Source organism: Coregonus clupeaformis, chromosome 37, assembly GCF_020615455.1.
Source record: "Coregonus clupeaformis isolate EN_2021a chromosome 37, ASM2061545v1, whole genome shotgun sequence".
NCBI classification, from domain to species: domain Eukaryota; kingdom Metazoa; phylum Chordata; class Actinopteri; order Salmoniformes; family Salmonidae; genus Coregonus; species Coregonus clupeaformis.
This window is the reverse complement of record NC_059228.1, coordinates 28269990-28294227: the sequence shown is the minus strand read 5'-3', so window position 1 is coordinate 28294227 and position 24238 is coordinate 28269990. Positions and strand designations below refer to the sequence as shown.

Below are 24238 nucleotides of genomic sequence, written 5' to 3'. Positions count from 1 at the left end.
TTTGAAAATACACAATTGCTTAATTCTCCCCTGATTGTCTCTATGATGTTCAGGCCCTGCACTGTCATTCTCCCATTCCTTCAAATGTTTCAGGTGTGTGTATCAGCAGGTGGAAATGAACTGTTTGTGTGATTTAGGTCAAGACTGGCTGTGTGTACTATGTGCATGCATGTGTTTCCATGTGTTTCCATGTGTTTGTGTGCGTGAGAAATTGTCATGCCGTACTTACCCCTCTCAAGCGTGAAGCACAGTAGGGGCCTGCTTTCTGCGAGGCCCAAACATGGAACTTTAATTTCCGGTGGCAGATAGGACTGGAACAATGGGGGGGATGAGGCTTGGGGAGGCTGGGTACACTGGGGGTGAACGATAACGGAGAGAGACAGGCTTGTGTGTTGGCAGATAGTCTGAGAAAAAATGTATATGTAAAGGAAAAGAAAGGACTGAATTACGTCTGATTCTTTTTACGCAAAAAAAAAAAAAATCCCTCTGCTGGCTGTTTCATCATGAACCCCTCTATCTCCCCCCCTTTCCTCCCTCTCTGCCATCTTCCCCTTCTCTTTCCATTCTCTCTTTCTTCTTACCAGGACAAGCGAGGAACAGTTCATATTTTTCCCTGACATGGGAGAGAGGAAGAACAGAGACTCATTAGCATTGGCTCGTTGGTATTTATCGCATTGTTCGTCTGGAGCAGTTTCATAATGTGCAACTAATTGAGCACTGTTTATGCCTGTATGTGTTTGATGGTTTGCGAGCCCAGTCTTGTTGAACCCCCCTGCTGTTAATAGAGGCATAAATCAGTCCTGAATCCGTTGGGTTCTGTGGATATCCCTGTGGAAGGGCTGCTGGATCCCCGGTCCTGGCTACATCAAGGCCCCACAGCCCAATGCCTCCTTGTTGTTTAGTCCTTTGTTTGTTTATTCTTTCAGCCATTCATCTATTTCTAGATGTATCCATGTTATTATACAAGTGAGTCAATAGCTTGTCACTGAGTGTCTGGGGGGGAAACTGATTATGCATTGTAACATTATGATGTTCAAGTGGTAGAGTTTTCAATAAACTAGCCATACGTTTGATTCACACAGCCCTGTATTGAAAGCTATGTTTGCGTATAAAGCTCCATCAAATGGCCTAGTTCTGCTTTGATTTGGTCCATAGTCGGACCCTGTCCATTGTCAGTAGACTGCCCTCTGTCCTTCCACTACCTCTCATGTGTTTGGTCTATTATCCTTTCAAACCAAAATGTTCTTGCTGTAGAAAGTAAAGTCATTTTTCTATGACCTCAAACTGATTTCTTCATGTCTCTCACGATCATTCTCTATTTCAGCCTTACAGCAATGAATCCAAATGTAGTCATCCATTTGAAAAGCCTGTGTGTGTGTGAGAGAGAGGTGCTAGACTTACTCCCACCTTTTGGTTTGCTCTAAAGAAACTCCTGCAACTTGCTATAGAAATGTATAATTACTGGGTGTGGAGCTTTTCTACCCAGGGTCTGTAGATGCCTTACCTCACCTCACTGGGGACCTTAGCAGCCCTTGGAACAGCACATTGAAATGTTTTATGTGTTTGTTTGTGACGCTACAGTCTGTAGAATAAAGTGTGGGCAGAAGTAGAATCAGAATGCCAATAACTATGAGCACTGACTTAATTTTTTCTATCTTTTTTAACTGAATGTCATCTCTCCTTACCTGTGGATCTCTGCAGAGTAGATCTCCGCAGTCCTTGTGGGTTGTTGGGTAGTAGTAGTCTGCCCAGCAGAACTGTGGGAGTTGCAGTTTACACAGAGCTTGTACTCAATTCACCACAACAGAACCCAGCCCAGCAGTCCCCTCCCATACAGCACTATTGCGATGGCCCCTGTGTCCCCAGCAGCCCCTGGGAGATGGCCTACATTTATTAATCCTTGTTGCCTCTAATAGAATTGTCAGCCCTTTATCTCGCACAAATCATAAATCTTACACTGTTTGCCGGTCCCATCCCTGACAGAAAACGCTGGGCTTTGCACTTTACCATGTTATAATTTCCGGCTGACACTTTGTATTTATTCTTCTGGTCCTGTTGTTCGGCGTGAATGTGCTTTGCTCTGAGAGAGTTTGTGTGTGTGTTTAGCTGCAGTTTCCATGACAACTGCTGGCTGTCTCCATGCTGGTGTCTGCTGTGTCCCTTTTGAGGGTGGTTGACATTTTGGAAGCGGACAGAGTCGGCAGAGAGACTGGAGTTAGGCTATACGACATAGAGAGAGTCTGCTGAGGGTCGTTCCATTTAATTTCAGCAAGCCATGACACCCACCATCTCAGAATGTTCTCAAATCTTTTCTGAAGTTAGAAACTGATAAGATTAGCATTAATGCAACATTACTTTGTTAAAATATAATTTCATCTCTGAGAAATTAAGGTAATTGATTGCACCCAAATTGCCCAATTGAATTTATAGCATTCATATAATATATCACTTGGATTGGAACCTTTTGCTTTGGTCAGATGACGTGAAAATAGAGCTCTTTGGCCACGCACAAAGGTGGTGAGTCTGGCGTCAAAATGAGAATGTATGAGCAGAAAATATCCTCATACCTACTGTAAAATATGATGGTGGATCTTTGATGTTATGGGGCAATTTTGCTTCCACTGGTCCTGTGGTCAATGTTAAGGTCAACGGCATCATGAACTTTACCCAGAACCAGGATATTTTTGCTGAAAACCTGGTTGCCTCTGCCAGGAGGCTGAATCTTCCTGCAAGACAATAACCGCAAACACACATCATAATCCACAAAGAATTTAATTGGCCACAAAATCAACATTTTGCAATGGTCATCTCAGTCTCCGGATTTAACTTTTGACCCCTACTTTCTCTGTTATAAAACAATTATTATTAAACAAAATCTCTTTCTCTGAGCAATTGTATTAGTAAAAAATTATATAATTTCCCAAAAAGAAATTAACATATAGGATAGCTCAGTATTTGAAATATTTATTTTATACAGTAATATTTGCTCATCTTTATCAAGGGTGTCAATTTCGGACCCCACATTTTCGCGCTTTGTCTCTCAGCTCCGGTTTTTCCTTCCCTCTCTGTGACGTCATCGTCTGAATATAACAAGTTGCTGCATTAACGGCAAAACTCAATGCAGACGTCTCAAGTTTCTCTTAATTTAGCAGATGATCAAATAATACAGTATTAGGAGCAGAAAAACCAGATCTTGTCTGACATTTTTCCTAGATGTTGTTGTAATTAAAGTGGAGGCAATTAACTGAAGAAGCCCAGAAAAGGCATCATGTTTTAGTGTTGACGTCACCAAAACAATCTAGTAATTTTTCTTGCGCTGCTGGTTTTTGAGGCTGCTATTGCACTGTTATTACTGCAAAAGCTGCAAACCACTTTGGGTCTCTCTTATCGCATATGCGGCTTCAAATTATTAAATCCATCTTATGTGATGAATGTGCCTTTTCAGAGCTGAACCAACTTGCACACTGTGTGTGACAACTGTTTCTGTGAAAATGAGCTGATTGTGGCAGCAAATGGGAAGCTGCTTTTCATGGCAAGGTTGTTTTTCTCATTTTTTTTTATTTCACCTTTATTTATCCAGGTAAGCCAGTTGAGAACAAGTTCTCATTTACAACTGCGACCTGGCCAAGATAAAGCAAAGCAGTGCAATAAAAACAACAACACAGAGTTACATATGGGGTAAACAAAACATAAAGTCAAAAATACCACAGAAAATATATATACAGTGTGTGCAAATGTAGTAAGTTATGGAGGTAAGGCAATAAATAGGCTATAGTGCAAAATAATTACAATTAGTATTAACACTGGAATGATAGATGTGCAAGAGATTATGTGCATATAGAGATACTGGGGTGCAAAGCTTCCTGCCATCCAGGACCTCTATACCAGGCGGTGTCAGAGGAAGGCCCTCAAAATTGTCAAAGACTCCAGCCAGCCTAGTCATAGACTGTTCTCTCTGCTACCGCACGGCAAGCGGTACCGGAGTGCCAAGTCTAGGTCCAAAAGACTTCTCAACAGCTTCTACCCCCAAGCCATAAGACTCCTGAACAGCTAATCATGGCTACCCGGACTATTTGCACTGCCCCCCCCACCCCATCCTTTTTACGCTGCTGCTACTCTGTTAAGTATTTATGCATAGTCACTTTAACTCTACCCACATGTACATATTACCTCAACTACCTCAACTAGCCGGTGCCCCCGCACATTGACTCTGCAACGGTACCCCCCTGTATATATAGCCTCCCTACTGTCACTTTATTTTACTTCTGCTCTTTTTTTTCTCAACACTTTTTTTTTGTTGTTTTATTTTTTACTTTTTTGTTTAAAATAAATGCACTGTTGGTTAATGGCTGTAAGTAAGCATTTCACTGTAATGTCTGCACCTGTTGTATTCGGCGCATGTGACCAATAAAATTTGATTTGATTTGATGAGGTAGTTGAATGGGCTAATTTCAGAAGGGCTGTGTACAGGTACAGTGATCGGTAAGGTGCTCTGACAACTGATGCTTAAAGTTAGTGAGGGAGATAAGAGTCTCCAGCTTCAGATATTTTTGCAGTTTGTTCCAGTCATTGGCAGCAGAGAACTGGAAGGAATGGCGGCCAAAGGAGGTGTTGGCTTTGGGGATGACCAGTGAGATATACCTGCTGGAGCGCATACTACGGGTGGGTGTTGCTATGGTGACCAATGAGCTAAGATAAGGCAGAGATTTGCCTAGCAGTGATTTATAGATGGCCTGGAGCCAGTGGGTTTGACGACGAATATGTAGTCAGGGCCAGCCAACGAGAGCGTACAGGTCAGAGTGGTGGGTAGTATATGGGGCTTTGGAGACAAAACGGATGGCACTGTGATAGACTACATCCAATTTGCTGAGTAGAGTGTTGGAGGCTATTTTGTAAATGACATCGCCGAAGTCAAGGATTGGTAGGATAGTCAGTTTTACGAGGGCGTGTTTGGCAGCATGATTGAAGGAGGCTTTGTTGCGAAATAGGAAGCCGATTCTAGATTTCACTTTGGATTGGAGATGCTTAATGTGAGTCTGGAAGGAGAGTTTACAGTCTAACCAGACACCTAGGTATTTGTAGTTGTCCACATACTCTAGGTCAGACCTGTCGAGAGTAGTGATTCTAGTCGGGTGGGGGGGTGCCAGCAGCGTTCGATTGAAGAGCATGCATTTAGTTTTACTAGTGTTTAAGAGCAGTTGGAGGCTACGGAAGGAGTGTTGTATGGCATTGAAGCTCGTTTGGAGGTTTGTTAACACAGTGTCCAATGAAGGGCCAGATGTATACAAAATGGTGTCGTCTGCGTAGAGGTGGATCTGAGAGTCACCAGCAGCAAGAGCGACATCATTGATATACACGGAGAAAAGAGTCGGCCCAAGAATTGAACCCTGTGGCACCCCCATAGAGACTGCCATAGGTCCAGAAAACAGGCCCTCCAATTTAATTATGCTTTTTTGCCAACGTTTACTGACACCGGACCGGCCATATTCAATGGGTGTTGAGCGTTCAGACGAGAGTGCTCTGAAATCGGAGTAGATGGCCAGAGCGAATTTACCAGCTACGTCTATCAACAGTTGTTGCATTGACATCATGGACATTCTATTGAAATGGTTACTTGCATAGTGGAGTCTTTTGTTAAGACATGTAGCTAGCTAGCTAGCTAGCTAAACAATGAACCATAATCCCAACTCATGACGTTACTGCCCTGCATGAATCTGCAGGTAGCTAACCAACCAGGTTCAATGTTAGCTAGCTAACATTAGGCTATAACTAGCAAAGTAAATGCTCTGAGATACGAATAATATTACTACACAGATCATACACGTAATGTTAGCTTGCGAGCCAGCCAGCTAACGTTAGCTAGCTAGCTAACAGTACACTTTAACTTGAAATGAAAACGACTTTCTGACAAAATTAGAAACTTGTAATATCTGAAAATGTAGCTAGCTAGACTATCTTACGCGTATACATGGATGGATGCTTCTCCCTCTCTGTCACGGATGCCACGGTTGCCCTTAGTTTGAAGATGTAATCCGGAGACAGATGTTTTCTTCATCTCCTTAGCTATCATACTCTAATTCCACTGATTTTCAAAACTCGATCTCTCGGCATGTCCCGCCCACTTATTATCTCAGCCAATCATGGCTAGCGGGAAGGTTGCTGTCTTTCTGTGGCTAAACCAACTAGGCTTGCAATTAAAAAATGTTATTCGTATTTATAGATGGCATACAAGTTTGTTATTAAGGCACATGAAAGTTGACATGTTCCAGAAGGTGACGCGCGACATGCCTAGTTTCCTGAAACGAGTCACATATCTAGTGTGTCTGTGTGGGCTGGTTGCTTGCGTCGTTTAGGGCCCTGACTCACACAAAAAAACAGGAGCAAAGGTTTTGATATGGGAAACAAAAATTAGCATTCATATTGGACAAGCTTCGGTAGAAGGCTACTTCCTCTGTTTCAAAACAACTCCTACTTTTTATTTCCCACTGAATGCTGCAACCCTGGTTTATCTGCTACCCCCCATCTCCTTGTGGCCTCCTTTCTGCCTGCCTGCCTGCCTGCCTGCCTGGTGGTGGTGGGAGAGAGTGAGGGATGGGGTAGCGGGTGGAGAACAGGGGCAGATGGAGGTAGGGGGCCAGGACTGCCTGCTGGGTGCCATTCAGCTCACACAGACCCAGTAGTGTAGCCCACAGAACGCCAGCATCCAGCAGTTTAGCCCCCTCCCCTCCACCCCTCGCCTCTCCACACCCCCTGCTCTCAATCCTCTCTCTCTCTCCCTCAGCACCTCCATGTCTACTCTATTCAAGTCTGAAATTAAATTGGCTTACACTCCAGCCATTTATACGGTGTAATCTGTTGTGGTTCAGGTTTGAGAGCAGTTCACTGCCATTGCCTCACGCTGGCTTTCTGTGTCTGTATGAACCAATGATTTATACGTACACTAGATGACTGACAGAGGGTGCTGTTTTGAACCTGCTGCACCTCCATCTAGGCACCATTGTAAAAAAATATTTTTGAAGCTATAGAAAAAAATGTTTTGTCTACATTTGTTCTTGTCACTAATTCTATTACAGATATTTTAAATTATATTATATGAGCTAAATAAAAAATTAAAAAAATGTATAACATCTTCCTTAAAGTATAATTTTTGGAAAGTACTACTGTTAGTGTCCCCACTACAATAAAAAATACTTAATTACATGTAATATTGTCATTCCAATATTTAATTGAAATACTGTAGAATTCCATTGATTCCTATGGAGGACTGCGTCTTCTGAGGAGTGCCAATATGGCCGACCGGTGGCTTCAAAGCCTCTCATTGGCCAATACATAGCATCAGCAATCCAGGGTTTATATAAATCATTGGTATGAACAGATGCTTGAGGCAATGAGCTAGGATGTTAGGAGAGGCTACAGGTGCATGTGAAAACCATGTGGGTTTACACGAGTAGCAAGCTGGGGCATTAGCCTGTCTACTGGAAGGCTTACCAGCCAGTTACGTATGAGTGAGATGGAGAATGTGTAGGGAGGTTGCGGCGAGTGGCTAACTGGGACAGAATGTCTGCTTGGTGAGAGATGGATCAGAGAATAGATGTCCTCAGACTTTAACCGGAGGGGCAGTTGTATCATGTTAAACTGGCTTTGGTGTTGTATCCCTTCTTTCTCTGACATTTGCACTGGCTGCATCTTCACTCTGATCTGTAGTGCCCTTCATCACACTGTTAGACATTGCCATGGAGAAAACGATAGCGATGCACAATATTTATTTACAGCTAACTCATTCTGCTTGCTCTCTCAATATGCATCTGGGGGTGCTGTGTGTGTGTGTGTGTGTTTACGGACTCTGCAAATGGATTTCCCCTCATTGGGCCTGACCTTTTTTCATTGGCTGTTTTCGTTGGAGCTGAGCGTAATGATTTCTGTGCCTGCATTAGCATGAGAGGAAGAGTGCCTGGCTGTCAGCTCAGAGATATCACCTCATGAACCTTCTGTCTGTCCTCCGCCTCTGGTTTCTGAATGAATGCAAAGGGCAGAGAAAAAAATTAAATGTCTCCCTCCCTCTCTGCTGTGACCAGTACATGACTATGCTAATGCTGCTCACTGGCGTCTATAACGGTTAGCCTTACAGTTATTCAAATTACGCTAACATTAACTTCTCACTCTTCCATGTTAGCCATTCGATTCAAGCTAAGAAGTGGAGGGCTGTCAGACCATTAGGGGTGAGCATTAAATCTTAAATCTGCATCCCCCTGGCTTGTGGTGTGGTCTGATTATTAGGCTGCTGTAATTCGACCCGAGGGCCTCAGGTAGAATCCCACTCCTGAGTCAGTACTAATCTCTACTACCTGCTGCCCGTGTCTGTCTCCCTATCCACCTCCCTCTGTTTGGGCCGTATGGCTGCAGAGTGGAGCGAGGGAGAGGAGAAAGGCACAGACAATAGGATTAGCAACACCATCCCCAGCCGGGCTGAATGGGTTTCTGCTGTCGCACCGTTAATTGGCAGATATAATCATTTAATCCATGAATAAGATTTGCAGCAGCTTTAGTGGGTAAACAATAGGACTAGGAATTGCCAGGGAACTCACGATACCACATTATTACGAAATGTATTGCGATTCTCACGATTCTATATGCATTGCCAGTGTTTTCCATTAGCGCCGGCTGTCGGCTAATCAGCTGTTTACACACTCATTTTCAGATGGCTACATTTTCCACTTTATATTAACTAGGCTACTTTTCATTTAAAAGTTTCAATTCGATAGTCCTTCGAGCCCTCTCCCGCTAGAATTAACTATATGCATCTTCTAGTGGTCTATTGATAGTATAGCCGCCTGTCAGCCACAAAGTGAGCGATAACAGGGAAACACAACAGAGAGGAAGAGGCTAAGCGAGAGGTTTCACTCTCAAATCTGTCCAAAATAAGGCCAATGCATTTCTATGGGCTTATTGTGGACCTAAGCTTGTCACCTGCCTTCCCGCCTTTGGGACAACAACTCCCATTGTTAGGGCGTAGACATGAGCATCTCGTCATTATATACAGATCTCTGGTTGCAGTTGAATTTCTTTACACAGAGGAGGGAGAGGTAGCATGATGCTCGTGAATTTACACGTTCCATGTATTGTAAGTGGTAACGATGAGTCAAAATCCAATAGCCTAATTATTGTTTTCCCACACATTCATTTATTTTATTTTGCGTGTTTCACATAGCCAGCCACACGGAGTCGTGGCACCAAGTAGGCTATTTACTGTGTGTTCATTTAAGGTGTCAAACTGACTGAATAAAGTTGGGATCTCCTATATCACTTTGCCATTCATAAATTGTTATATGTCCATGTTATCACTTCGGGACAAGTAAACCAAAGGTTTTCCTATATTTCCTTTTCTAGAATGTCGACTCTCGTCTCTTGAGTGTAGCCTACCAAATCGCATCGGTGAGATAGCCTTTCATTCATCTCCCTAATTTGCGTAGGCTACTGGTAGGCTTAGGCCTTTTGCTGATTATCTGCAGAAAAATTATGAAAACATTCGATGAAAATGGTGAATCCTAACTGCAGGAAAAATAGGTAGTGGAGAGCCTCATTATTGTCCAAATATGATAATTATGGCCCTCACAGAATCCAGGCATTAAAACGGAATAAAACAAAATATATTTTTATTGACCTTTATTAGGGAATCAACTAAATATATTGAACATGAATTAATTAGCCCAAGTTTATCATCAGTGATTCGTATTTCCTGCAACTTTCTGAAGAGGCAACGAGAATGCCCCTGTCTGTGTGTGTGCAGTGTGCACGTCTACCAGTTTGTCTTCTAGTAGATGGAAAGGCTTTCCCAAAAACCTTCTCAATTAAATACTAACTACAAAGTAGCGTATGCTTACCTGGCAGAATGATATGATTATTTTCATCAATCCAATGGGTGTTTGTTTTGCAAACTCTACCATCACAAAAACAAGGGTAACTACACCAAAAATAACAATTTCTCATAACATAACATCCAATTTTGTGGTTAAAACATCCAGTTTTGTTTTTTCGATAAAAAGTATGATTTTTGAGAGCGAAAACCTGGAAAAATGGAAACCTGGAAAAACAAAACCAACGTCTTTTTCAAGATTAATGTGGACTATTTACTTCATTTATTTTGGTATTTTTATTTTATTTTACCCCCTTTTTCTCCCCAATTTGGATCTTGTCTCATTGCTGCAACTCCCCAACGGGCTCGGGAGACTAAGGTAGTCATGCGTCCACCGAAACATGACCCGCCAAACCGTGCTTCTTAACACCCGCCCTCTTAACCCGGAAGCCAGCCGCACCAATGTGTCGGAGGAAACGCCATTCACCTGATGACCGAGGTCAGCCTGCAGGTGCCCGGCCCGCCACAAGGAGTCGCTAGAGTGCGATGAGCCAAGTAAAGCCCCCCCCCGGCCAAACCCTCCCCTAACCCAGACGACGCTGGGCCAATTGTGCCCTATGGGACTCCCGATCATGGCCGGTTGTGATACAGCCGGGATCAAACCCGGGTCTGTAGTGACACCTCTAGCACTGCGATGCAGTGCCTTAGACTGCTGCGCCACTCGGGAGGCACCTCATTTATCTGTTTTAATAAAATCCATAATTTGAAGAACAAACAACATTGTGGCAATTCATATCTTGCAATAAAACTGTAAATAAGACTTTAATCTCAAGAGAAGACCGGTTTAATGTTCTCTTATTTCGAAAATAGTCCTGATCATATACAGTGCCTTTTTTAGAAACACCCCTTGACTTTTTCCACATTTTGTTGTTACAGCACGTGTAAAACTCATTCCACAGAGGGCCGATTGTCTACGGATTTTCGCTCCTCCCTTGTACTTGACTGATGAATTAAAGCCACTAATTGGTAAAGAACTCCCCTCACCTAGTTGTCTAGATCTTAATTGAAAGGGAAAACCAAAAACCCCTGTGTTACAGCCTGAATTTAAAATGGCCCCGTTAAAAATCAGTCTGTTTAAGATATAGATGTTTTTTTGCATTGGATGAGTCTCAGTCCACGGCATTTGTCGATGTCGCCCTTCCGCATCTGTGGTGAAAGGTGGCAGAGCTACAGCTGTGTTTGTTAGACCATGAGACGTCCTGAAAATCGGTTTTCTCACAAACGGTTTGGCCTACAAAATATTATGACCATAGATAACAGGTACAGCCAACTAGCGCAAAAATAATATCCCAATATCTTACTTTATCGATTTTCCCCCATATCACTTGTAAACAATGGCAACAGTCCATGTTTGAGCCGGTGCTGCTGTGAAATACGTGCAACAGCAGTGAGATGATCCCTCATCCGCTTTATTAAGGTGATGGGTGATGTTAGTGTTTGTTGTATTGCTTTGAAGGGGGTGTGTGTGCGTGCGGTTAAGTAGCAGGCTACAGCACAACCTCTGCCTTCCATACCACTTAGGGCCCCCCATCCTCCACCACCACTACCCTACCTCCAACTGTGAGCTCCCCTCTCCTTCCTTCCCCGAACGGGGTCCCAAGAGCCCCCTAACCCTGACTGTCTCATAAGTATCTCTAAAATGGACACCTTTCCAATATCGTTTTTCTTTATTACCACTAATGGTTGACAGGACTAGATAGGTTGAGGAAATATGAATAAATCCTATCATGTCCTGCCATGGAAGCCAGTTAAAAGGATTGAAACACAGCTTCTGTGGGTCTGGACAGGGATCAGGACAGCCTGCTCCTGGATCAAACTGCCCACTACATAGCAAATAGAAAATCACCAGGGAGAAAGAGCGGGAGATGGTGACTCAGGTTGTAGTCTAGCCAAGCGAAGGTGAGGGCTCCTTATTAAGCCCGCTTGTCTTTCTTTGTCTCTCATCTCGCTTCTTCTCTGGCTCTGTCGTCCCTGACAACCATGGGGCTTGCCTTTTCAAACTAGGCTACTTTGAAACACTTTTTTTCCTCTTTCATTTAAATAGAAGGTGGTGTGGGCAGCTCATATTAATGTAGGTATGAGTAGCAAGGGGTACATTTGTGTGGCTGTGAGTTGGATCCTTCAATGAATCCTGTTTCTCTCTTTCTCTCCTCTCTGCAGGCCCACGTCTCGCGTCAGACTGCTGCACACGCTGAGGTAAGGTGCTCTTCAAAGACCAACTGGGTGTTGTGTTCTGTGTGTGTATGTGTGATTTCATACAGTGTGTATGTTCACATTAGTGAATGTGTAGGTGTCCAAGGATGATTAACTTTAACATAGCCCAAAGAGCTTTACATGTGGCTGGTTCTATGATTGGTGCACTTGTGGACCCGGCCCACAGTAGCTCACATTGACTGAATTAGGGATGGGCATTTGAAATAATTTCACTATTCGAATATGATTATTTATTATTTTATTTTAATTTTTTTACTTTGTTTAAACTTGAGATGCTTGCTGCGCAGCCTGCTTGACTCGGTGCCCTGCCTAACTCTGTGTGTGCTGCAGCAGGGTGGGGGATGGGCAGGGGCCGGTGTCAAGGGAGATCGAGGAAAAAGTAGCCACTGACTCGCGCTAGTTAGACAAACTTGTGAATGCCATAGGTTATCTATCATCCCATCTGGCAGTGCCTGTCTTTACGGCATCAAATCCATGTAAAGAAGCTAGCTAAGGTAGTTTATGCTATTTTGCTGCACTCCCCGTCGTTGTCTACAAGAACTTCATTCATATTAAACCACTACCTGTCGGTTGCTCGCTGTAGCCTACTCCTTCTCATTTAGCTGACTTAATTACGTACTTTTAATTCAATTTTGTGTTAATTCGAGAATTCCCACTTCACGTTGCTACACATGGAGCCTCTGACTGTAGTGTGCACCACTTTTATTGGCCGACAATAACAACAAACGACATGAATGAAACGTGTGTAGGCTTTAAGGTATGGCTTTTTATGGGGCACACCTCATAAAAACTACATTCAAAAGTGTTTTTATTAAATTAAGAATTTAAAATGTCATGGTGTTTTCTTGTGTAGCAATGTCACATAGATAATTTAATTGAGACAAAGCCTTTTCATTATCAAATATATTTAATTTGTCACATGCTTCGTAAACAACAGGTGTAGACTAACAGTGAAATGCTTACAAGCCCTTCCCAACAATGCAGAGAGAAAGAAAATAGAAAAATAATAGAAAAAAAGTAACACAAGGAATAAATACACAATGAGTAACGATAACTTGGTTATATACACTGGGTACCAGTACCAAGTCTATGTGCAGGGGTACAAGGTAATTGAGGTAGATATGTGTGTGTATATACACGAACAGTCAAAAGTTTTAGAACACCTACTCATTCAAGGGTATTTCTTTATTTGTACGATTTTCTACATTGTAGAATAATAGTGAAGATATCAAAACTATGAAAGAACACATTGAATCATGTGGTAACCAAAAAAGTGTTAAACAAATCAAAATATATTTTATATTTGAGATTCTTCAAATAACCACCCTTTACCTTGATGACAGCTTTGCACACTCTTGGCATTATTCTACAATGTAGAAAATAGTACAAATAAAGAAAAACCCTTGAATGAGTAGGTGTTCTAAAACTTTTGACCGGTAGTGTGTGTATATATAGGTAGGGATAAAGTGACTAGGCAACTGGATAGAAAATAAACAGTAACAGCAGCGTATGTGATGGGTCAAGAGTGCAAAAAGGGTAAATGCAGATAGTCCAGGTAGATTTTTGGGTAACTATTTAACTAACTATTTAGCAGTCATATAGCTTAGGGGTAGAAGTTGTTCAGTGTCCTGTTGGTTCCAGACTTGGTGCCATGAAGTAGCAGAGAGAACAGTCTATGACTTGGTTGGCTGGAGTCTTTAACAATTTTTAGGGCCTTCCTCTGACACCGCCTGGTATAGAGGTCCTGGGTGGCAGGGAGCTAAGCCCCAGTGATGTACTGGGCCGTACGCACTACCCTCAGTTAATACAGGTAATGAGTGGAGAACAGGAGGGCTTCTTAAAGAAAAACGAACAGGTCTGTGAGAGCCGGAATTCTTACTGGTTGGTAGGTGATCAAATACTTATGTCATGCAATAAAATGCAAATTAATTACTTAAAAATCATACAATGTGATTTTGTGGATTTTTGTTTTAGATTCCGTCTCTCACAGTTGAAGTGTACCTATGATAAAAATTACAGACCTCTACATGCTTTGTAAGTAGGAAAACCTGCAAAATAGGCAGTGTATCAAATACTTGTTCTCCCCACTGTATATATACATACATACATAGGTTGAAGTCATTCAAACTCGTTTATCAACCACTCCATTAATTTATTGTTAACAAACTATAGTTTTGGTAAGTCGGTTAGGACATCTACTTTGTGCATGACATAAGTAATTTTTCCAACAATTGTTTACAGACAGATTATTTCACTTATAATTCACGGTATCACAATTCCAGTGGGTCAGAAGTTTACATACAGTAAGTTGACTGTGCCTTTAAACAGCTTGGAAATTCCAGAAAATTATGTCATGGCTTTAGAAGCTTCTGATAGGCTAATTGACATCATTTGAGGCAATTGGAGGTGTACCTGTGGATGTATTTCAAGGCCTACCTTCAAACTCAGTGCCTCTTTGCTTGACATCATGGGAAAATCAAAAGAAATCAGCCAAGACCTCAGAAAATAATCTGTAGACCTCCACAAGTCTGGTTCATCCTTGGGAGCAATTTCCAAACGCCTGAAGGTACCACGTTCATCTGTACAAACAATAGTACGCAATTATAAACACCATGGGACCACGCAGCCGTCATACCGCTCAGGTAGGAGACGCGTTCTGTCTCCTAGAGATGAACGTACTTTGGTGCAAAAAGTGCAAATCAATCCCAGAACAACAGCAAAGGACCTTGTGAAGATGCTAGAGGAAACCAGTACAAAAGTATCTATATCCACAGTAAAACGAGTCCTATATCAACATAACCTGAAAGGCTGCTCAGCAAGGAAGAATCCACTGCTCCAAAACCGCCATTGAAAAAGCCAGACTACGGTTTGCAACTGCACATGGGGACAAAGATCATACTTTTTGGAGAAATGTCCTCTGGTCTGATGAAACAAAAATAGAACTGTTTGGCCGTAACGACAATCGTTGTGTTTGGAGGAAAAAGGGGATGCTTGCAAGCCGAAGAACACCATCCCAACCGTGAAGCAAGGGGGTGGCAGCACCCTGCTGTGGGGGTGCTTTGCTGCAGGAGGGACTGATGCACTTCATAAAATGGATGGCATCATGAGGAAGGAAAATTACGTGGATACAGTGAGGGGAAAAAAGTATTTGATCCCCTGCTGATTTTTTACGTTTGCCTACTGACAAAGAAATGATCAGTCTATCATTTTAATGGTATGTTTATTTGAACAGTGAGAGACAGAATAACAACAAAAAAATCCTGAAAAACGCATGTCAAAAATGTTATAAATTGATTTGCATTTTAATGAGGGAAATAAGTATTTGACCCCCTCTCAATCAGAAAGATTTCTGGCTCCCAAGTGTCTTTTATATAGGTAACGAGCTGAGATTAGGAGCACACTCTTAAAGGGAGTGCTCCTAATCTCAGCTTGTTACCTGTATAAAAGACACCTGTCCACAGAATTAATCAATCAATCAGGCCATGGCCAAGACCAAAGAGCTCTCCAAGGATGTCAGGGACAAGATTGTAGACCTACACAAGGCTGGAATGGGCTACAAGACCATCACCAAGCAGCTTGGTGAGAAGGTGACAACAGTTGGTGCGACTATTCGCAAATGGAAGAAACACAAAATAACTGTCAATCTCCCTCGGCCTGGGGCTCCATGCAAGATCTCACCTCGTGGAGTTGCAATGATCATGAGAATGGTGAGGAATCAGCCCAGAACTACACGGGAGGATCTTGTCAATGATCTCAAGGCAGCTGGGACCATAGTCACCAAGAAAACAATTGATAACACACTACGCCGTGAAGGACTGAAATCCTGCAGCGCCCGCAAGGTCCCCCTGCTCAAGAAAGCACATATACAGGCCTGTCTGAAGTTTGCCAATGAACATCTGAATGATTCAGAGGAGAACTGGGTGAAAGTGTTGTGGTCAGATGAGACCAAAATCGAGCTCTTTGGCATCAACTCAACTCGCCGTGTTTGGAGGAGGAGGAATGTTGCCTATGACCCCAAGAACACCATCCCCACCGTCAAACATGGAGGTGGAAACATTATGCTTTGGGGGTGTTTTTCTGCTAAGGGGACAGGACAACTTCACCGCATCAAAGGGACGATGGACGGGGTCATGTACCGTCAAATCTTGGGTGAGAACCTCCTTAACTCAACCAGGGCATTGAAAATGGGTCGTGGATGGGTATTCCAGCATGACAATGACCCAAAACACACGGCCAAGGCAACAAAGGAGTGGCTCAAGAAGAAGCACATTAAGGTCCTGGAGTGGCCTAGCCAGTCTCCAGACCTTAATCCCATAGAAAATCTGTGGAGGGAGCTGAAGGTTCGAGTTGCCAAACGTCAGCCTCGAAACCTTAATGACTTGAAGAAGATCTGCAAAGAGGAGTGGGACAAAATCCCTCCGGAGATATGTGCAAACCTGGTGGCCAACTACAAGAAACGTCTGACCTCTGTGATTGCCAACAAGGGTTTTGCCACCAAGTACGAAGTCATGTTTTGCAGAGGGGTCAAATACTTATTTCCCTCATTAAAATGCAAATCAATTCATAACATTTTTGACATGCGTTTTTCTGGATTTTGTTGTTGTTATTCTGTCTCTCACTGTTCAAATAAACCTACCATTAAAATTATAGACTGATCATGTCTTTGTCAGTGGGCAAACGTACAAAATCAGCAGGGGATCAAATACTTTTTTCCCTCACTGTATTTCCCTCATTAAAATGCAAATCGCCAATTGGATGGAAACCTAGCTAGGAAGGTACTTAATCTTTACCCAGAAATGATTTGATATTGAGATAAAAACAGCTGTATTGGACCTTTTAAGATTCTCCTTGCACACCCTTGCTCTATGTTGTTGTGTAACATTCAAAGGTCACGCATTTCATGTCTCAGTGTTACCTTTGGACATTTCATGTCTCAGTGTTACCTTTGGACATTTCATGTCTGTGTTACCTTTGGACATTTCATGTCTCAGTGTTACCTTTGGACATTTCATGTCTCAGTGTTACCTTTGGACATTTCATGTCTCAGTGTTACCTTTGGACATTTCATGTCTGTGTTACCTTTGGACATTTCATGTCTCAGTGTTACCTTTGGACATTTCATGTCTCAGTGTTACCTTTGGACATTTCATGTCTCAGTGTTACCTTTGGACATTTCATGTCTCAGTGTTACCTTTGGACATTTCATGTCTGTGTTACCTTTGGACATTTCATGTCTCAGTGTTACCTTTGGTTTCTCTCCAGCTGTCTTTTTCTATATTCTCCTTGTATTCCTTCTTCCTTCCTCCCTAACGATGAATGATTCATTTAAATTCTCCAGATAAGGTTCATTTTGCTGCTCCCGCCCTGGGTCACCTCTCCTCCTCCCACCTGTTCAGATCACAGTACCCAGCCTAGAGGCCCCTTACTCTGGCCCTGGCAACCCAGGAGCTCTGCCTCTTCACCCACTCACTCAACCACCCACTTACGACTGACAGTGCTGGCACTCAGTCCCCCTCCCCCCACTTCCCCTCTCTCTCTCTCCCCTTTCTCGCTCGCTCTCTGCCTGCCTGCCTTGTGGCGGGGGTGGTGTACTAATGTGCTTCTATAATTCATTGTTAGTTTGGGCAAGGCATGTTCACCCAGCACCTCCACCCCCGAGCGCCCGCAGTGATGCATCTGTGAGCAATTCTCCAATGAAAAATAAATGAAATCGGAGGGGTGAAGGAAAGGGGGGTAGAGAACAACAGGAAAACTGATTAATTATATTCTGGTGAACTGTGCAGTGAGCAGCAGGCCAACCTGAGTGTTTATGTGTATGCACGTGAGATTGTGTGCTAGCGAGTGCCTATCATAAGTATTCATCCCCCTTGGATTCCTTCACATTTAGTTACAAAGTATGATTGAAATGGATTACATTTTTATTTTTTATCAATGATCTACACAAAATACTCTGTCAAAGTGGAAGACCATTAATAAAATAATACAAATCTAATATACCTTGATTAAATAAGTATTCACCCCCCTGAGTCAATACACCTTTGGCAATGATCTTCAAGCTCTGTCAAGGTTTTGGGGATCGTGGCTAGACAGCAATTTTCAGGTCTTGCCATAGATTTTCAAGCACATTTAAGTAAAAACTGTAACTTGACCACTAAGGAACATTCACAGTCTTCTTAGTAAGCAGCCGCTGTGTAGATTTGGCCTTGTGTTGTAGGTTATTGTCCTGCTGAAAGGTGTATTCCTTTCCCAGTGTCTGGTGGAAAGCAGACTGAAGCAGGTTTTGCTCTAGGACTTTGCCTGTGCTTAGCTCATCCCATTTCTTTATATCCTGAAAAACTCCCCAGTCTTTGCCGATGACAAGCATACCCACACCATGATGCAGCCACCACCATGCTTGAAAATAAGTAGGCAGTTACTCAGTGATGTGTTGGATTAGCCCCAAACTATAAGGCTTTGCATTTAGGCCAAAAAGTGTATACCTTTTGCCATGTTTTGGAATATTCTGATTATGTATGATTCGTCTTCATTACTCTGTAATTTAGGTCATTATTGTGGAGTCACTACGCTGTTGTTGATCCATCCTCAGTTTTCTCCCATCACAGCGATTGAACCATTTTAATATCACCAATGGCCTCCTGGTGACATCCCTTAGCAGTTTCCTTCCTGTCCTGCAGCTCAGTTCAGAGGGATGACTATCTTTGATGTGTCTGGGTGGTTTAATACATCATCCACAGCATAACTATTAACTTGACCATGCTTAAAGAGATATTCAATGTCTGTGTTATTGTTACCCATCTACCAATCACTGCCCTTCTTTGAGGCTTTCCAAAAGCTCCCTGGTCTTTGTAGTTTAATCTGCTTGAAATTCAATACTTGACTGAGAGACCTTACAGATGTTGTATGCATGTAGGAAAGAGGAAGGGGTAGTCATAAAGAAATCATGCCAACCCCTATTGAGTCCATGTAACCTGTTTTTATGTGATTTGTTAAGCCAAATGTTACTCTTGAACAAATTTAGGCTTGCCAAAACAAAGGGGTGAATACTTATGCAACAACTATATTTTAGTTATTGAATTTGTATTAATTTGTAAAAAGTTGTCGAATTTTCTTTTCACTTTGACATGGAGTATTTTGTGTAGGTAAATGACCAAAAAATAACAATTACATCTATTTCATCCCACTTTGTAACGCAACAAAATATGAGGGTGAATACTTATGATACCCACTGCGTCTTCTCAGTCTGGCCCATCACATCCTAGTGGTTATCATCTGCAGAGCTCTGTAAGCATTGTTTGTGTGACACAGAGTGCATGGTGGGGTGAGGATGCGGAGGCTGGATGAAGAAGGTAATGGAGGAGCTGAAATGGATTTCTGTAACACAAGCTGTTACACATTTTAATGTATTTTGATCCCAATGCTCAGTCACAGACTGAAGGGTGACCTCCAGCTCTCCATCTCTCTTTTCCTGCGCCTTCTCCCTCTCTCGCTCAATCTCTTTCTCTCTCTCCTCTCTCTCGCCTTCCCTGTCTACTCTAGCCCTCGGCACTATAAGGGGGGCTTCACACCTGCCACTACCCTCTGCATACTAATGACCGGCGCAATACGAGAGGGAGATGTGTGTACACACTCACTCACAAACATGCTCATACACAATCACTTTCATTCAATACTTGCCTACTCGCCATATTCGCAATTAGAAAGACTGCAAGACTTAGAAAGAGATGTACAGACACACACACTCGCTCATTGTCACACCTGCATATACTGACTCATGCACACATGCAATCTGTGTGCACACAATGGCCGTCTGACACCTACGCTGTCTGGCACAGACACACGCATGAACCCACATAACTCCCTTTATTTCTCTCCTGTCTCCCCCTCTCCATACCCTCCTCTCTTCCTCGCTGTCTCCCTACCCCCCTCTCGTCCTCTCTCCCTACCCCCCTCTCGTCCCCTCTCCCTCTCTCCCCCTACCCTCCTCTCTCCCCCTACCCTCCTCTCTCCCCCTACCCTCCTCTCTCCCTCTACCCTCCCCTCTCCCCCTACCCTCCTCTCCCCCCTACCCTCCTCTCTCCCCATACCCTCCTCTCTCCTTCGGGTGTCCCTACCCTCCTCTCTCCCTCTCTCCCCCTACCCTCCTCTCTCCCTCTCCCTCTACCCTCCTCTCTCCCCATACCCTCCTCTCTCCTTCGGGTGTCCCTACCCTCCTCTCTCCCCCCTACCCTCTCTCCCCCTACCCTCCTCTCTCCCCCATACCCTCCTCTCTCCTTCGGGTGTCCCTACCCTCCTCTCTCCCTCTACCCTCCCCTCTCCCCCTACCCTCTCTCCCCCTACCCTCCTCTCTCCCCCTACCCTCCTCTCTCCCCATACCCTCCTCTCTCCTTCGGGTGTCCCTACCCTCCTCTCTTCCTCGGTTTCCCTCACCCTCTCCTCTACCCCTCTCATCTTCTCCCTGTTGTATCCATATGGCTGGGTGCTAATAACCCTGGTGGTTAAGCTGGTGTCGTCCTCTGGGCGCGTCATGTCCATCTGTCCCAGACTGATAATTAGCAAACGGGATTAGCCGTTCCCTGGACAGCACCCTGATCACAGTACCTCAGGGCCCAGGCCTGGCCTGAGCACCCATCACTCCCATTGATCCCCATTGATCACTCACACCTGGGGAGCACTAAACCTGGCCCAGGCTTCCTCTTGCTACATTATAGCACTCTTCTCAGAATCATTTTACATTTACATTTTAGTCATTTAGCAGACGCTCTTATCCAGAGCGACTTACAGGAGCAATTAGGGTTAAGTGCCTTGCTCAAGGGCACATTAACGTCATTTAGCAGACGCTCTTAGCCAGAGCGACTCACAAATTGGTGCGTTCACCCTATAGCCAGTGGGATAACCACTTTACAATTTGGGGGGTTAGAAGGAATACTTTATCCTATCCCAGGTATTCCTTAAAGAGGTGGGGTTTCAAATGTCTCCGGAAGGTGGTGAGTGACTCCGCTGTCCTGGCGTCGTGAGGGAGCTTGTTCCACCATTGGGGTGCCAGAGCAGCGAACAGTTTTGACTGGGCTGAGCGGGAGCTATGCTTCCGCAGAGGAAGGGAGCCAGCAGGCCAGAGGTGGATGAACGCAGTGCCCTCGTTTGGGTGTAGGGACTGATCAGAGCCTGAAGGTACAGAGGTGCCGTTCCCCTCACTGCTCCATAGGCAAGCACCATGGTCTTGTAACGGATGCGAGCTTCAACTGGAAGCCAGTGGAGTGTGCGGAGGAGGGGGTGACGTGAGAGAACTTGGGAAGGTTGAACACCAGACGGGCTGCGGCATTCTGGATGAGTTGTAGGGGTTTAATGGCACAGGCAGGGAGGCCAGCCAACAGCGAGTTGCAGTAGTCCAGACGGGAGATGACAAGTGCCTGGACCAGGACCTGCGCCGCTTCCTGTGTAAGGCAGGGTCGCACTCTACGAATGTTGTAGAGCATGAACCTGCAGGAGCGGGTCACCGCCTTGATGTTGGCGGAGAACGACAGGGTGTTGTCCAGGGTCACGCCTAGGCTCTTCGCACTCTGGGAGGAGGACACAGCGGAGTTGTCAACCGTGATGGCGAGATCATGGAACGGGCAGTCCTTCCCCGGGAGGAAGAGCAGCTCCGTCTTGCCAGGGTTCAGCTTGAGGTGGTGATCCGTCATCCATACTGATATGTCTGCCAGACATGCAGAGATGCGATTCGCCACCTGGTTATCAGAAGGGGGAAAGGAGAAGATTAGTTGTGTATCGTCAGCGTAGCAATGATAGGAAAGGCCATGTGAGGATATGACAGAGCCAAGTGACTTGGTGTATAGGGAGAAAAGGAGAGGTCCTAGAACCGAGCCCTGGGGGACACCAGTGGTGAGAGCACGTGGTGCGGAGACAGCTTCCCGCCACGCCACTTGGTAGGAGCGACCGGTCAGGTAGGACGCAATCCAGGAGTGAGCCGCGCCGGAGATGCCCAGCTCGGAGAGGGTGGAGAGGAGGATCTGATGGTTCACAGTATCAAAGGCAGCAGACAGGTCTAGAAGGACAAGAGCAGAGGAGAGAGAGTTAGCTTTAGCAGTGCGGAGAGTCTCCGTGACACAGAGAAGAGCAGTCTCAGTTGAATGACCAGTCCTGAAACCTGATTGGTTTGGATCAAGAAGGTCATTCTGAGAGAGATAGCAGGAGAGTTGGCTAAAGACGGCACGCTCAATAGTTTTGGAAAGAAAAGAAAGAAGGGATACTGGTCTGTAGTTGTTGACATCAGTGGGGTCGAGTGTTGGTTTTTTGAGAAGGGGAGCAACTCTCGCTCTCTTGAAGACGGAAGGGACATGGCCAGCGGTCAAGGATGAGTTGATCAGCGAGGTGAGGTAGGGGAGAAGGTCACCGGAGATGGTCTGGAGAAGGGAGGAGGGGATGGGGTCAAGCGGGCAGGTTGTTGGGCGGCCTGCAGTCACAAGTCGCAGGATTTTATCTGGAGAGAGAGGGGAGAAAGAAGTCAAAGCATAGGGTAGGGCAGTGTGAGCAGGACCAGCAGTGTCATTAGACTTAACAAACGAGGATCGGATGTCGTCAACCTTCTTTTCAAAGTGGTTGACGAAGTCATCCACAGAGAGAGAGGGGGGGGAAATGTGGCAAAGAGCTTCCTAGGGTTAGAGGCAGATGCTTGGAATTTAGAGTCCACAGGGTGATGAGGTGGGGGGGGGGCTGGACAGATGGGATACCTGATGATACATCTGTGAGAGGTGGAGGAGGAAGGGTGAAGTGAATGAGAGCGAGAGGGAAAAAGACTGTGTTTGTGTGTGAGAGAGCGAGAACGTGTTTAGTTCTTTAGGACTGAGACGGTGAAGATTGAGTGCGTTTTGTATTTTGGGGGTGTATGTATGTACGGTTTGTAGATGAGGTAAAAGGGGAGGGGAGATGAAGGATGTGTCAGGAGTTTTGTACAGTCTGGTATTTGAGAATTAGCCTAAGTGGTTAGCACTGTGTTATGGCTACAGTTATGTAATATATCATGTTATGATATCATACTAATATAGCTAATGGCAGATGTCATGTCTCACCATCTCTTATGCAACTCACACTGTCTGTTTCCCTGCAGACCCCTACTCTACTGAGGCCTGGCTGTGTCTCGGCTCATTCTAAGTTATTTAAAGCTCTGCCTCTGCTTCCCCCAGTCTCTCAGCTACTCTGGCTGATGAAGTGCGATTTTTAAGGAGGCTTGGTCAGAATCCAAATGAAACTACTTCCCCTCCAGTGTTTTCTCTTCTTCTCCAGTACGAAGTGCTCCCTGCGTCAAAACATTTCTACCCCTGCCCTTCCTGAGCAGATGTTTGCCGAATTAATCTCCCCACATTCCGGAATTAATTGGCCGAATTAAATGGACGGTGTGTTCCGTGTAATGGATTTTCTGTATGCTGTCCAAAGTGCCGGCAAGAGAAACCGAGGGAACGGGAAAGAGGGAGAGAGCCAAACTAGCTGTAAGCGACAGTCCGTCCGTCAGTCTCTCAGGATTGGAGCCGTGCTGCTGCCTGCCCCTAACTGCACAACCTGACATTGCCCCCAGGGGCTTCATTGGGCCTGCTGCTGCAGATGTGATGTCATAGCTGGAGCCCCATTGGATAGGTGGGGAATTTGAGTAGTTTATATGGTGTGTCTGAGATTTGGAAGCAACCCTGAGCCAACTAGTGTTGGACTGACGTGCACACACCCAGTCCTCATAGAGGAGAGCTGGGACTACCATTGAGCTACTTTATATTATGGTTTGTGTTTATGTGTGTATTAGACGTATGTTTGTATTAGGTGTGTGCGTGTGTTTTGAAACGGTGAACAGGTGTGTGAATGGCCATTTGGCTGTGTGCGTGTGTCTGAGAGAGCGTGTTAGTGACTGCCAGGTGGAGGGTAATTAGCCAGAGCGCTGTGTGTGCAGCTAGGAGGACTACTAACGGCCAGCGTGCTAGGCGTGGTCGCTGATGGATGGGGCCTAACGGACAGCCGGGGCCGGAGCTGGCGGTCTGGAGGAGTGACCTCGTCTTCACAGCGCATTTATATCACTTTCACCCCCTCTGCGGGGGCCATGGCCTGCTTCATAAGTAGGCACCACAGGAC

The 24238-nt window shown here is 44.6% G+C and overlaps 1 protein-coding gene across 6 annotated transcripts in view; it reads left to right on the top strand.

The window, feature by feature from the left end:
* The window catches only part of LOC121553513 (bifunctional heparan sulfate N-deacetylase/N-sulfotransferase 2), a 175234-nt gene that overhangs the window by 59625 nt on the left and 91371 nt on the right, over positions 1-24238 (top strand). For all 6 annotated transcript variants that reach the window (XM_041866665.2, XM_045211600.1, XM_041866666.2 and 3 more), the window contains exon 2: positions 12074-12109. The gene's annotated coding sequence lies outside the window, so the exon portion shown is untranslated. The remainder of the gene's footprint in view (positions 1-12073; positions 12110-24238) is intronic.